Genomic DNA, 14,601 nt, shown 5'->3' with positions numbered 1-14,601 from the left:
TGATTTCAGTCTGTAATAGCCGGTGTAACTTATGATAATGGTAAAGGTTAGCTTTTTTTTTTTTTTTTTTTAATTCACTTTTCATTTTCACAGTCGCATTCAGAATCAATCCATACATCCCCATCTGACATAAAGACGCGCTATAGGTCTGCAGTGTACCACGATGCATACTACCGCCCCCCCCCCCCCACCCAAAAGGGTTCTGACACACAAACGCTGGCGAAGCTGCCTTCTTCGTATCTCACCGTCACTTGAAATATGTCACTTAATATGTATGCTTACACAGTATTAAAAGACACTCAACAATTACACAGTATTAAAAGACACTCAACAATTAACGTAATTTACCTTCGTTCCCGCATTTGACTCGTGCTGTAAATCATTTCCTTGTTTTCAGTTCACGTGATTACGTAGGAGGCGTAATACGTGATGACGCGATACGTGACTCCGCCTCCTCCATTAGAGTATATGGACAAAAAACAGGTTCCAGTTATGACCATTATGCATAGAATTTCGAAATGAAACCTGCCTAACTTTTGTAAGTAAGCTGTAAGGAATGAGCCTGCCAAATTTCAGCCTTCTACCTACACGGGAAGTTGGAGAATTAGTGATGAGTGAGTCAGTCAGTCAGTGAGTGAGTGAGTCAGTGAGGGCTTTGCCTTTTATTAGTATAGATTAATTTATTATGTATTAAGTTAGATGTTTACTTTACTTTTAGTCTGTGCAAATTTGGAACTGTTAATAGTAGCTGTGCTTCTCATAGTTTAATGTTTACTTAGTTAATTATCTACTCTTATATTTATCTAAGGCATCTATGGGCTCACTCCAAACAATATTTCATTGTATTGTACAGTGACATTAAAGGTATCTTGTATCTTGCATCACTTACTCACTAACTCAATCATTAACAAAAATGCTATCTCTTGACTGAAATTTGGCAGGATGGTACATTTGGGGAACTAGGTGTCCACTAAGAAATTTTGATACATCAATATTTAGGGGTACCCCCTCCCAACAGAAAAACTAAATGCCCTATCATTGCAAAAATGCCTTGATCAATTTGATTGAAATTTGGTCATGTTATACATAAAGGAAAAACATATAACACATATTTTTTATTAGTTGAAAACTTTTTTATTTGTCATTATTTATTAATATTATGCTAACTTTCATGCTTGGTGCTGCACTAGGAGTGTACTTTATGTAAACACAGTACAGTACAGTAGAAGTGACTGACTAGCTACACGAATAGCACCAGTAACCAATGAACTGAAGATGGGTGAGACGTGATCTTATCAAAAGTATCTGAAAGAGAAACTTTAGATTATGGGTCTCTGCTCTCCAAGGGGTCTTTGAATTCACAAACGGATGTGAAAGCACTTTCTTTTGTTTTTGCACGGCAGGTGAACTGACTTGTGTATGGTCACACATTGTCAATAGCAGTATTTGAACCCACAGCCTCAGAGTTTAAAGTCTAAAAACCAAATCCATTGTTTCACAAAATTTCCTGGGCAAAGTTGGTTAACTAAGCCAGTTAATTTGATAAAAAAACACCTCTTGACCCACTCAGTACAGAGGAGCTGGACAAATCTTTGAGACCCTTAACAATTGAAGATGCACTGCAAAGTGGGAAAACTAAGGTCCCAGTGGTTATCCAGTAATATTGTATAAAATATTCTTTGTTAAATTAGCTTAATTAAAGTTGGTAAAGTTTGCAGAGTCTACAGAATATAGTTTTCTGCCAAGGACACAATGCCACATAAAATCAAAAAATATGCAAAAAAAAAAAAAAATTCAGTCAAATCAGATTTGTTACTATCCAATGTTTGATGATTACTGCAATATATTCCTCTACAGCAACTGAGTTTTTGTAGATTGTTTTTGGATATTGAGTTGAATGGGGAAATTTATTTACTGTATTGTACAAATTTGGGGTTGGTCCCAATATACAGTAAATTAAATTGATTTACAGTCATCCAGAAGTCTTAGTTACTATGAATAATGCACATTCTGACAATTTCATATTAGAGTGTGGAACCTGGTAGGGGTGTTCATTATCATCATTATTATTTTTTTTTCTGATCAGTATTGAATCCTTAGTTTTTAATCCCTGGAAGCAGTCAGACATAAAGAGGATTATATTGGATAGCCTTGAACAGAATGGATCTCTCTTGCTAGGCTGTATGTTTTGTGAATTATTTACATTTAGTCCATTTATAATTCAAATATTTGTGTATATTTCCGATAGTATTGGATCTAAAATTACTTCCAGTCCTCTAACAGCAATATTCTGTGTAGCACCAGATATGGTAAATATTTGAAATGAAAAATCTATTCCGATATCCTGCACTACCGTAAATTCATTATAGTTAACTGTAAGAAAACTTAACTTAACCCACCTCCCATAATTCAGTTCAAACACTGATGTCTTGTATTATACACTGAAAAAAAATTTAATTTTAAGGAATGGTTCAGCTTTTTACAACTTTAGCAAGACTTCAATCATGCTACTGTAAATAAGCATGTCCGGTCTCTACTAAACCTTTTCTATTATCCTAATATATGCATGGAAACACATTAGACTGAGTTGTCTTGACATACAGTTCTGAATTGTGTGCGCAGGGGAGGCTGATTGTTCAGTTTGATAGAATATTTTAGAACATAATGTCTAAAGTATTTTACTTATTATTATGTTTGACTGAGTTGAGCTTTACTGTTTGTGTTTTCTTCTTTTAATAATAATAATTATTATTATTATTATAATCCTGCGGTGGGTTGGTTCCTGCCTTGTGCCCTGTGTTGGCTGGGATTGGCTCCAGCAGACCCCCGTGACCCTGTGTTCGGATTCAGCGGGTTGGAAAATGGATGGATGGATTATTATTATAATCATAATAATTGAGTGATCACCTGCAGTTTACCATCATCTGGATAATCCTCAAGTGTTCTAGAATATTTTATGGACAGATGAGTCACATGATTTGTCTGGAATGGCGAATATTATGATTTTAGAAGAGCTAATCCTGAGTATAGTACAAACCTCTTAGTAACTTCCAAGTATTGTTGTGGAGGTCTCCTTGTTTTGAGGTACTTTACTGCATCATCACCTAGATTTGTCATCACCGATGGAACCATGAGTTCTGTTTTGTCAGAAATGATTCATCAGAAAATCATAAGCCATCAATCTGTGAACTAAATGTGAGATACAGCTGTGTCACATAGCATGACAGTGATGCTAAACATACAAGTAAGCCTACAGCAACATGGATGAACAAAATATTTGTTTAGATTTGGAATGACTTTCCTTTGAGATACTGTGTCAAAACGTAAAAGGAATCTAATTTTTTTGATATAAAAAAAAATTTCTTGTTTTGCATTAGGGTAGAATTAATAAGCAAAGATTGTGCTCCTTCCTTTTAGATTTTGATTGATGCAATTTTGTTTTACATTATTTTTTTTATTTTGTTTTATTGATTTTATTTGAAGAAAACAGCACTCCATAAATTCAAGTCAAACTTACCGAACCAGAATTCAACTCCATGAGAAGAACAGGAAAGCCAACAGCATGAGCAAACCTATAGAGTGGAACCTCGGTTTGTGAGTAACTTGGTTTACAAGTGTTTTGCAAGACGAGCAAAAATTTTTAATAAATTGTGACTTGATAAACGAGCGAGGTCTTGCAGTGCGAGTAGTATGTATACGCTTTGTCTGCTGAGCGTCATGTGATCACAACTGAGCTGATGGTTCTTCTCTCTCTCTTGCTGCGGGATTGTGGGCAATCGTCTTCTATTCTCTGTCTGAGTCAGCGTGCTTCACTCATATAGTCAACATCCGTACGAGCGTATACTGTTTACTGCAGCATTAGCATTGTGACTGTGTGTGCGTGCGTGCGCACGTATGTGTGTGTGTATGTGTGTGTGTGTATGCGCGTGCTTGTGTGTGTGTGTGCTCGTGCACGCACGTGTGTGTGTGTGTGCTGTGACGTGCGAGTCCCCATCCTGCATCCTAAAACACGAAGCGGAGTCTCAGTACTTTAGCAACACCAGCTTTATTCAGCTTGAAACAGCAACAGCGCAGTTATTTATTGTAGCGGGATCTGCCACTCTCCTATACACAGACACAGCAGTCAGGCAGGGCCCTGCACATTTATAATGTTCCTTGTATCACCCATTGACGGCAGGCGCTTATAGCATGTCCACGATCTTTTCGGATTCGCTTTTACGGCAAACTGCTACAGCGCTGGGAGACTGCGATTGCTTTGGGACGCTCTTCCGTGTGTGTCGTCCCGTTGGGTGCAATCCCACAAGAGTTTAGAAACTCACTCATACCAGCCATGATTCTTTTCAAAGGTAAAGTGCAGGTTAATTTGTTTTATGTACTTTTACTTTATATTTTGTATTAATCATTTTTATATGAATAGTTTTGAGTTGTGGAACAAATCATCTGAGTTTCCATTATTTCATATGGGGAAATTCACTTTGATATACGAGTGCTTTGGACTACAAGCATGTTTCCGGAACAAATTATGCTCGCAAACCGAGGTTCCACTGTATAAACAACAAAGAAAGGATAATGTAATTTCCCCAATATAAATACTTATTCAAAGATGTGATTAATTAGAACTTTCCATAATTTTAAAAAGTTTTTAATAGATCCTCTGAGTGAGAATTTATTTTTTTTCTAATTCAAAATCAGTTACCCACTGACTCATAACAGGTAGGCTGGGATTCTTCCCATTGAGTAAGATGAGTCTGTGTGCTAGTAGTGTGGTATAAGCAATTACAATCAATTTGTCCTTCTCCACTTTAAGTTAATCTTGGAGTACACCAAACACAGCTGTTAATGTGTTAGGAGTGATTGTGACACCAAGACTGTCTGATAGGCATCTTTTTGTTAAATCTGAGTAGATTCATAGATTACTAGGGGGCTCCGCCCCCTGCTCGCTTCGCTCGCCAACCCCTGGTGTTGGGAATGACAAAGAGCGTGATGTATGAATGAGATATAGAATAGTGTGACGGTGTAGATGATGCAAATAGAAAGCAAACAATAAAGTGTGTGGCACAGTGTAAAGGTTTATTTGAAAATTTCTTTGTACACACCGTTTAAGTGTAAAAGGTAATTCCAGCTCAGAACTTGTAAGGTCATTTAAGATGGTTATTGTTGTGATCAGAGTCAAGTTTGTCAGAGCTTAGAAAGAGTTGTGTCTCTCCAGGAAGTAATGGAATGACCTGGGTATTAATGTTTTCTATATTAATATTTTTTGGACATAATATAGTGCGTTGTGTTAAAAGGGGCATTTGGTCTAATGAGATTGCTGTTCGAAATGTCTCTGTAACTAAGTTGTCGCAGATAAAGGCTTGAGGAATTGTAATAATATGTGCCTGAAGTCCATCTGTATTGGTGAGTGTACCATCTCTCAGTTGTAATAAGCAATTGTTATGATCTGGTTCTGGACATCGTATCTTTTTTACTAACTGTATGTTTTGAAAGTAATGCCAATTGTCTGCGTATTTTAAGGTGCACTGAATAATAGGTGAGTGCATGGCATCTGGAAGAATAGCTAATCACTGTCTAAAATCTCCTCCTCATAAAAGTACCTTTCCTTCAAATCGAATATTATTATTCATAAACGTTTGTAGAAGTTTATGAATGGTGTTGAGTAAGTGACTTCATGCCATTGAACATCATCAATAAACAACATTTTTTCAAGACGGATGTCACGTGCAGTGCCACCGTTAATGTTCATAGTGGATTCCGATTGGTAGGATCTAATGTAGTTGATAAAGATTTCACTTTCAGGTACATCGTCAGTTATAAGCCTCTGTAGATATTCAGTATATGAATGTAAAGAAGGCAGTCTAATTTGACCCTTTTGACAACAACGTCTAAATGTATAACTTGTATTTCCAGTTGTTTCTTCAGGGAAGTGAACTGAATGACAATGATTGCAAATGACATTCATTAATCCGAATGAATTTTACTGGTGTATGTTTTTCTTGTGCCGTTTGAGAGGCGCGTTGTTGCATGTGTAGTATTTGGGACGTGTTGTTTTGGAGCTGTAATCGATTTGCCTGTGCTGTGTGAGAAGCCCGTTGTAGCCTTCGCTGCCATTAACGTATGTCTGAGACGGGAGGTGTTTCATTTTGAATCCGTGCCTGTTGCGATGCAGCACTTTGATTGATAGTTTGCGTCATGTGGATCTAGGATGTAGATTTGTGCATATTTGCGTTGTTGATTTGTTTCAGGGTGCACTGTTCCAATGCGATGCAGTATTTGTGCACATATGCGAAAGTAGTATGGGCCATTGCCTTTTGGTGGCCTGATATTTACTCCGGTATATGCAAAAGCAAATGAACCATTGTAGGATCTAATACAGTTCATAAAGTTTTTACTTTTAGGTACATCGTTAGTTAGAAGCTTTAGTTGAGCTTTGCGTTTTTGGAGTCGAGACATTTTTTCTTTTAGAAATATGGGTAAGTAATAAGGAGAATTGCACTCACTGTTAATATGGAGCCTTTTCTGCGGTTGAACGGTTAATAGTGCCTTATTGTAATAAGATCCACCTATGCTGCATAGCCGTCTATTTTGTTGTTTCTTTCGTTTTCGTGTGTTTGTTTCTGTTATCCTTTCCTTTTCGTTTTGTACCCGTGACCGTGTATTCATGACTTGTTTCTTTCTCAGCATGCGAAATATGGATAAGTAATAAGAAGGATCGCAGTCACTGTTAATATGTTTCTTTTTCTGCAGTTGAACGGTTAATAGTGCTTTATTGTAAGGAGATCCACCAATGCTGACACCTATGCTGTCTAGTGTGAAGGTGTTGATGTTCACTTTAGAATATGTGGCTTTGGGTGTCACTTCTTATGGATGTGTGTGGGGGAGGTGGGGGGGGGGGGGGGGGGGGGGTGAGGATTGTTGTTGCGCGAGCGTCTTCTTTCTTTTTGTGTTCCTGTGTCTTGTTGAATCCCCCTGTTTGTGTGTGTCCCGTCCCTTGCTTGTAGGGTCTGTGGGGTGGTTTTGTGTTCTTTTTTTTGTGTTCCATGGGCTTGTTGAATCCCCCTCTTGGTGTGTGTCCCGTCCGGTGCCTGTAGGGGGGGGGTGCCTTGCTGTTGTGCACGAGCCTCTTTTTTTTTTTTTTGGGTCTAGTTTCGTGTGCAATGTGTTTCGTGCTTTGCTTGCGTTTGAATACTTTTTTATGTGCCGTTTCCTTTTTTCGGTGCTCTTTGTGCCTCATTTCTCAATTTTTCCTGTGCTCACTCCTTTTTTCTGTGGTCTTGTCTGCCTCTCGCGGCCCCTCATCCGCCTCTCTCGCCCTCTTCTATCCGCCTTTCTCGGCTCCTCAGCCGACCCTCGCGGACTCTTTTTGCGCCTGCGCAGTACGTCTTTTTGCAGCTACGGCCCATTGCCGGATGTGCCTGCGTCCATCATCCGGTTTAGCATTCTCGGTTAGTAATATGGATTACCTGCTGGAATGGTGATCCCAATGAAGAAATATTAATCAACAGAGAACCATTTCTCAATAGATATTTTGAGCTACCATTTACAATTAAATTTGCAAACACAAATTTAATTACTTAAATAAAAAATATATATTAAGAAAAAAAAAATATATAGAAGTTTGAGGATTGCACCCATTGTTGCTGGTAAAAAATAAATTGCAGTACATCCCAAAGGGCTAGACAATATTCAGGGGTATGTTTAGACTTTAGTAATTATATTAATTTCTTTTCATCTGCTCCTTATTTGGAAATAATGTGAAGATAATCAGTTCAATAATACATTTTATTTGACTAGTGAGAAGCTGGAAAACATTAATTGAGTGCCATTGCTAATTGAAATTGCTATTTTTAATTTATCACCAAGAACAGCACTGAAAGGATTAGAAGTGGCAGTTACTGTATAAAGCAGCAGGTAAGGAGCTACTGTATGAACTTGCTAATCAGCTGAAATAATTTTAGTTATAATATAAAATTTGCAATATGGTGATCAGCAGAGGGTAGAGAACAAGTAGTCTGCATAAAAATTGCTTGATGTGGATGAGTCGCTTTTTACAAAGATACTGTTATCATATGAAAATGGAAATTTCACCAATAAATGCTTACTTACAGTACAAGAAGGCAAATGGCTATTACCTGACTGAATGTTCTTTTTGGATATGAATGGCGAACTTTAAAAAAAATTGTTGTGCCTTTTGTGTTACTTTTAGAATTTTATTTTTCCTATATGGGTTTTGAGGTTGCCAAATTCATATTTGACATTTATTTATTTACTACACCATCATTAGGCTTAAATGACCAGAAGGTCGCTGTTGTGCATTTCTGGGTTATTTAAGTTTGTGGATGACTACAAAGTGTGTTGATGTTTGTTTGTTTCATTTTAAAACTCGGTGTAAATAATCTTGTGCTTTGAACTTATACTATGGTTTAACTTACTGTTTGGGGTAAGAACAAATATAGGACTGATTTTTGGTTTAGGAAACTGGCTTGTTCTCAACAGAGTAGATAGAATATTGATACAACTAACGTTAGCAATAATTATGGCGCATTCCAAACACAACCCTAAGCAGTACCATATACATTGTAATACAAAATAATTGTATTATATTTGGGCTCATTTACACCAAGAGCAATACACCTGCATAATGACTCACTGTGACTGTGACTGCCAAATCAGATGTTTTCTTGCTTTTTAGTCATTCTAATGTTTGTTTAGACCACAGTGTATGTACAGTATGTATGTATTTATTTATTTAAACAGCTTCTCTAAAAAGACAAATTTTCCTTGGAGACAAATAAAGTTCTATCTATCTAACTATTATAATGCTCTCCTCTCTTTTCCTTTAGTGAATAAGTCATCAGGTAAGAAAAGAGCAGAGGAAAAAGACAAAGAGACATATTTGTAAAACTGAAAACATTGAGCATTATCTTAACCTGATAATAATTCCAGTCAACATTACTGCTTGTCTTGTCAGTATTCTGCTGTGGCACCTGCTGCCAGTACTGCATTGCCAAGCTACTTCTCCTGTTCATTTTAACTAGTAGCAATACTGGGTGCCTAGGGAGACAGTGATAAATGTTGCATAGTTTGCAACCAATTTTAATTGTGATTGAACTTATGAAAGTTAAGGGGCATATGCTCCAGACACTGAGGACAATTCATTGATCTCTAATGATACTGAGTGGGTGCCGTCACCTGCTGGGCAGCACTTATAAAAGTAAAAGTTTACCTGCTTTGTTCACCAAGGGGGATGTACTCCTTAAAATCTGAAGTATATGCAGAAAGGGCCGTTGTTTTCAAGTTGAAGGGGCACGCACTCCAGATGCAGAGGGACCCGCTGCAGCGCAGTGCACAGGCCATTAAAGTCTAATAATACCAATTACCTGCTTGGGGCAGCGACGGGTGGTGTCCGTCAACCCAGCCTATGGTTCCAAATGGGCATCAACTGGCACTGGGTGGAGTCATGAATTTTTTACTACATTGTCAAATGTTTTCCAACCACTCATTCAACATTACACATATGTGAAGAGCATATTATTCTGCCTCCAGATGAATGCATTTCATCTGGCCAAAATCCTCTGGGATTTTTATCTTCTCTTTCAGATCAACTGTATTATGGCTGTGCAACCTCATGCAAGATTGTTATTTACTGTTTCTAGCTGTCTGTTTGCCCTTGGGGGTATTTAAAAAGGTGAATTCTAAAAAAAAAAAAAAAATTGGCTTGTTTAGTTCATTCAACTTTGTCAACAATGAAATTGTTTGTAGTTTTATTGATTATTTTTCAGGTGTCTTTAAGAAGTGGACTGAACAGGACTGTTTTTGAGTTTAGGCAAAAGTCAACACTGCCTCTGTTCAGAGGAGTAGATAGAATTTGATGGGCCACAGCACAAAAAATAAATTAAGCTGCATGTGAAATAAAATCCATCAATGAAATACATCAATCATACAGTACCCTCTGTAATGTTTGGTACAAAGACCCTTTTTTCCTTGATTTACCCCACTGCTCCACTGTTTAAAATTATAAATCAAACAATTCAGAAGTGATTAAAGTGCACATTGCAGATTTTAATTTAAGGATAGTTGCATACAATTTACTCATACCATGTTAAAAATTACACTTTTTCTACATGATCCCCACATGTTTGGGACAATTGGAATGATAGGTGTTTGTAACTAGACAGGTGTGTTTCATTGTTTCGTTGCCAGTCCACAACATGAGGACAAGAGCTCTGCCAATGAAAGTCAAAGAAGCCATTATGAGGCTGAATAACAAGATTAGAACCATTAGAGACATTGGTAAAACCTTAGGGTTACCTAAATCACCTGCCTGGAATATCATTAAGAAGAAAGGATGCACGGGAGAGCTCAGTATTCACAAAGGGCCTGGTAGGTCAAAGGATACCTGTCCAACAGATCAGAAACAGTCTTCAGGAGGCAGGTGTACATGTATCAAAGGCTACTATCTGCAGAAGACTTCATGAATAGAAATAAAGAGGCCACACTGCAAGATGCAAACCACTAGTTAGACACAAAAACAGAGTGGCCAGATAACAGTTTGTAAAAAAGTTTCTAAAAGTACCTGCAGAATTCTGGAAAGTGGCCTTGTGGACAGATGAGACAATAATGAACCTGTATCAGAGAAATGGCAAGATCAAAATGTGGAGATAAAAAGGAACTGCCCAAGATCCAAAGCATACCACCTCATCTGTTAAACATGGTAATGGGTGTGTTCTGGCTTGGGTATGGCTGCCACAGGTATTAGATAGATAGATACTTTATTAATCCCCAAGGGGAAATTCACATACTCCAGCAGCAGCATACTGAGAAAAAAAATATTAAATAAAGAGAAATAAAAACTCAGTGCAAGTTAAAAAATGCAAGGTGGAGAGTGCAAGGCAGGTATAATAGACAATAATCTTGTATAGTATAACCGTTTATGAACCTAGGTGGAATTGAAGAGTCGCATAGTGTGGGGGAGGAACGATCTCCTCAGTCTGTTAGTGGAGCAGGACATTGACAGCAGTCTGTCGCTGAAGCTGCTCCTCTGTCTGGAGATGATACTGTTCAGTGGATGCAGTGGATTCTCCACGATTGACAGGAGCCTGCTCAGCGCCTGTCACTCCACCACAGATGTCAAACTGTCCAGCTATGTCCCTACAATACAGCCTGCCTTCCTCATCAGTTTGTCCAGGCGTGAGACATCCCTGTTCTTTATTCTGCCTCCCCTGCACACCACCGCATAGAAGAGGGCGCTCGCCACAACCATCTGATAGAACATCTGCAGCATCTTATTACAGATGTTGAAGGACGCCAGCCTTCTAAGGAAGTATAGTTGGCTCTCTCTTGCACAGAGCATCAGTATTGGCAGTCCAGTCCAGTTTATCATCCAGCTGCACTCCCAGGTATTTGTAGGTCTGCACCCTCTGCACACAGTTATCTCTGATAATCAAGAGGGTCCGTGAGGGGCCTGGGTCTCCTAAAATGAAACCACCAGCTCTTTGTTTTTGCTGGTGTTCAGTTGTAGGTGGTTTGAGTCTCACCATTTAACAAAGTCCTTGATTAGGTTCCTATACTCCTCCTCCTACCCACTCCTGATGCAGCCCACGATATTAGTGTCGTCAACAAACTTTTGCACATGGCAGGACTCTGAGTTGTATTGGAAGTCCAATGTATATAGGCTGAGTAGGACCAGAGAAAGCACAGTCCCCTGCTGACCACAATGTCAGACCTGCAGTTCCCGAGACGCACATACTGAGGTCTGTCTGTAAGATAGTCCATGATCCATGCCACCAGATATGAATCTACTCCCATCTCTGTCAGCTTGTTCCTAAGAAGCCGAGGTTGGATGGTGTTGAAGGTGCTAAAGAAGTCCAGGAACATAATTCTTATTGCACCACTGCCTCTGTCCAAGTGGGAGAGGGATCAGTGTAGCATATAGATGATGGCATCCTCCGCTCCCACCTTCTCCTGGTATGCGAACTGCAGAGGGTCGAGGGCGTGGCGGACCTGTGGCCTCAGGTGGTGAAGCAGCAGCCACTCCATGGTCTTAATCACATTTGATGTCAGGGCGACAGGCCTGAAGTCATTCAGCTCACCAGGATGTGATACCTTTGGGACTGGGGTGATGCAAGATGTTTTCCAAAGCCTCGGGACTCTCCCATGTTCCAGGCTCTGGTTGAAGATGCGCTGTAGAGGACTCCCCAGCTCCAACGCACAGGCCTTCAGCAGTCGTGGCGATACTCCATCTGGACCCACTGCTTTGCTGGCATGAAGCCTCCTCAGCTCTCCACTTACCTGGGCAGCTGTAATTGTGGGTGGGGGGAACCTCTCTCCTATGCTGGTATCAGCAGAAGGATGGGTGGAGGGTGCAGTACTCTGAGGTGAGAGCTCCAGCTTTCTCCTTTACTGCTCTTTTACCGCCCTGAGCTGGACTCGGAGTTCCTTCTGCACGCGCTTGAGCTCATGCTGATCACCTTTAAAAGCCCTTTTCTTCTGGCTGAAAAGGCCCTTGATGTCACTTGTAATTCATAGCTTGTTGTTAGCATAGCTGTGTACTGTTCTTACTGGAACTACAATATCCATACAGAAGTTGATGTAGTCAGTAGTGCAGTCAAAACCCTCCTCAATGTTCTCACTATATGACCCCTGCAGGATATCCCAGTCCGTAGTTCCAAAGCAGTCTCTCAGTACCTGTTCTGCCTCAGGAGACCACTTCCAGAATGAGCATGTGGTTGTAGGTAGCTCCCTCATTCTTGGTTTGTAGTGAGGCTGAAGCAGAACTGGGTTATGACCTGCTTTCCCAAGCGCAGGTGGCAGGGTGGCGCTGTATGTGTCCTTAACGTTTGCATACAGTAGGTCAATAATCCTATTTCCCCAGGTGTTACAATCCACATACTGGGAGAAGGCAGGTAATGTTTTGTCCAGCGTCACATGGTTAAAATCTCCAGAGATTAGCACAAGCGCCTCGGGGTGCTGTGTTTGTAGTTTAGCAACAGCAGAGTGGATGACATCACACGCAAGGAGGGATGTAAACAATAACAACAATGGCATGTCCAAACTCTCTGGGCAAGTAATAGGGACGCAGACTTACAGCCAACAGTTCGATGTCCCTGCAGCACGGGCCTTTGTTCTCAGCGCTAGAAGTTGACTACCTGAATAGGCGAGTCTCTGCGTGTAAAAATCCATGTCCAAGTAGTAAAAAGTGTCCAGGAAACAAGTCCACATAAAAGAAAGTGGTAGGAGAGATCAGAGAGAGATAGAAAAAAAGGTAGAAATATAATGAAAGATAATGTCGTACACAGAGCTGCTGGAAAGGCTGCCACTCACGGCGGCTCCCAGATTGGCATACTTATCTTCATTGTTGATGTTACTGCTGATCGCAGTGTCACAATTAATTCTGATATGTACAGAAACATCTTTTCTGCTCAATTTCCAGAAAATGCCTCCAAACTCAATGGACAATGTTTCATTCTACAACAAGATAATGATCCCAAACATAGTGCTAAGGAAACACAAGAGTTGTTTCAAATCTAAAAAAATGGAAAATTCGTAAATGGCCAAGCCAGTCATCCAATTTAAGTCCAATTGAGCATGGCTTCCATGTGCTGAAGAGAAAACATAAGGGGTCAGGCCTACAAAAACAAGCATCAGTTGAAGATGGCTGCATTAGAAGCATGGCAGAACATCACCAAAGAAGGTACTCGGCACCTGATGATGTCTATGAATTGCGGACTTGAAGCAGTCATTGCATGCAAGGGACATGCAACAAAGTGCTAAATATAACTGCTTTAATATACTGTATTGACCATTGCTGTGTCGCAAACATTATGGTACCCTGAAATGGGGGTGGAGTTGTAACCAAAATGTATGTAAATGCCCGTAAATGGAAGTCTGCAATGTGCACTTTAATCATGTCTGAATTGTTTGATTTGTAATTTTAAGTTGTGGAGCAGAGGGGCAAATCAAGGAAAAATGTGCATTTGTCTCAAACATTATGGCAGGCACTGTATAAGCTACATAAATGGTCAATTGTCATAACTAAGCTTTATGGATCTGTGGGAATGATAACACCTTTAACCTTTTCATTCCAACATCAAGTAGGCAAGCATGTTAATAATAAAGCCTTGCAAACCAACAACCATGTTGTGACCATTGACCCCCTCAACCCCATAAGCCCTGATGCAACTGCCATGTCTGCACTGCGTATACTTAAAACACTGCTTTTATTGTAAACCAACACAGTTTACATGTATATACAATGTGACATATCAAAAGAAGGACTTCAATTAAAATAGCAAACTTCACACTAGCAGAATGGTGTTAATTTTAATATTTAAAATTAAAATAGTTGCTATTAATCTGGCAATGTAAAGATAAAATTGATAAAGTTTTATGTTTGGAAATTTGGGTTTATAATGGATTCTAAAACATCCATAAACATCAAAAAATCAAGAGCCAGCAGCCACAAATTATTCTAAGCATAATCTATATCTAAATGAATGAATAAATCAGATTAAAAGTTAATAAACTAATACAAAATGATTGTACTTACTGAGAATTATTTGCATGCACATGATACAGTATTAAAATCTGCTGTAATATTTAATA

This window comes from Erpetoichthys calabaricus, chromosome 3 (genome assembly GCF_900747795.2).
Source record: "Erpetoichthys calabaricus chromosome 3, fErpCal1.3, whole genome shotgun sequence".
In the NCBI taxonomy this organism is placed as follows: domain Eukaryota; kingdom Metazoa; phylum Chordata; class Cladistia; order Polypteriformes; family Polypteridae; genus Erpetoichthys; species Erpetoichthys calabaricus.
The sequence above is the reverse complement of the archived record's forward strand: the minus strand, read 5'-3'. Positions refer to the sequence as shown.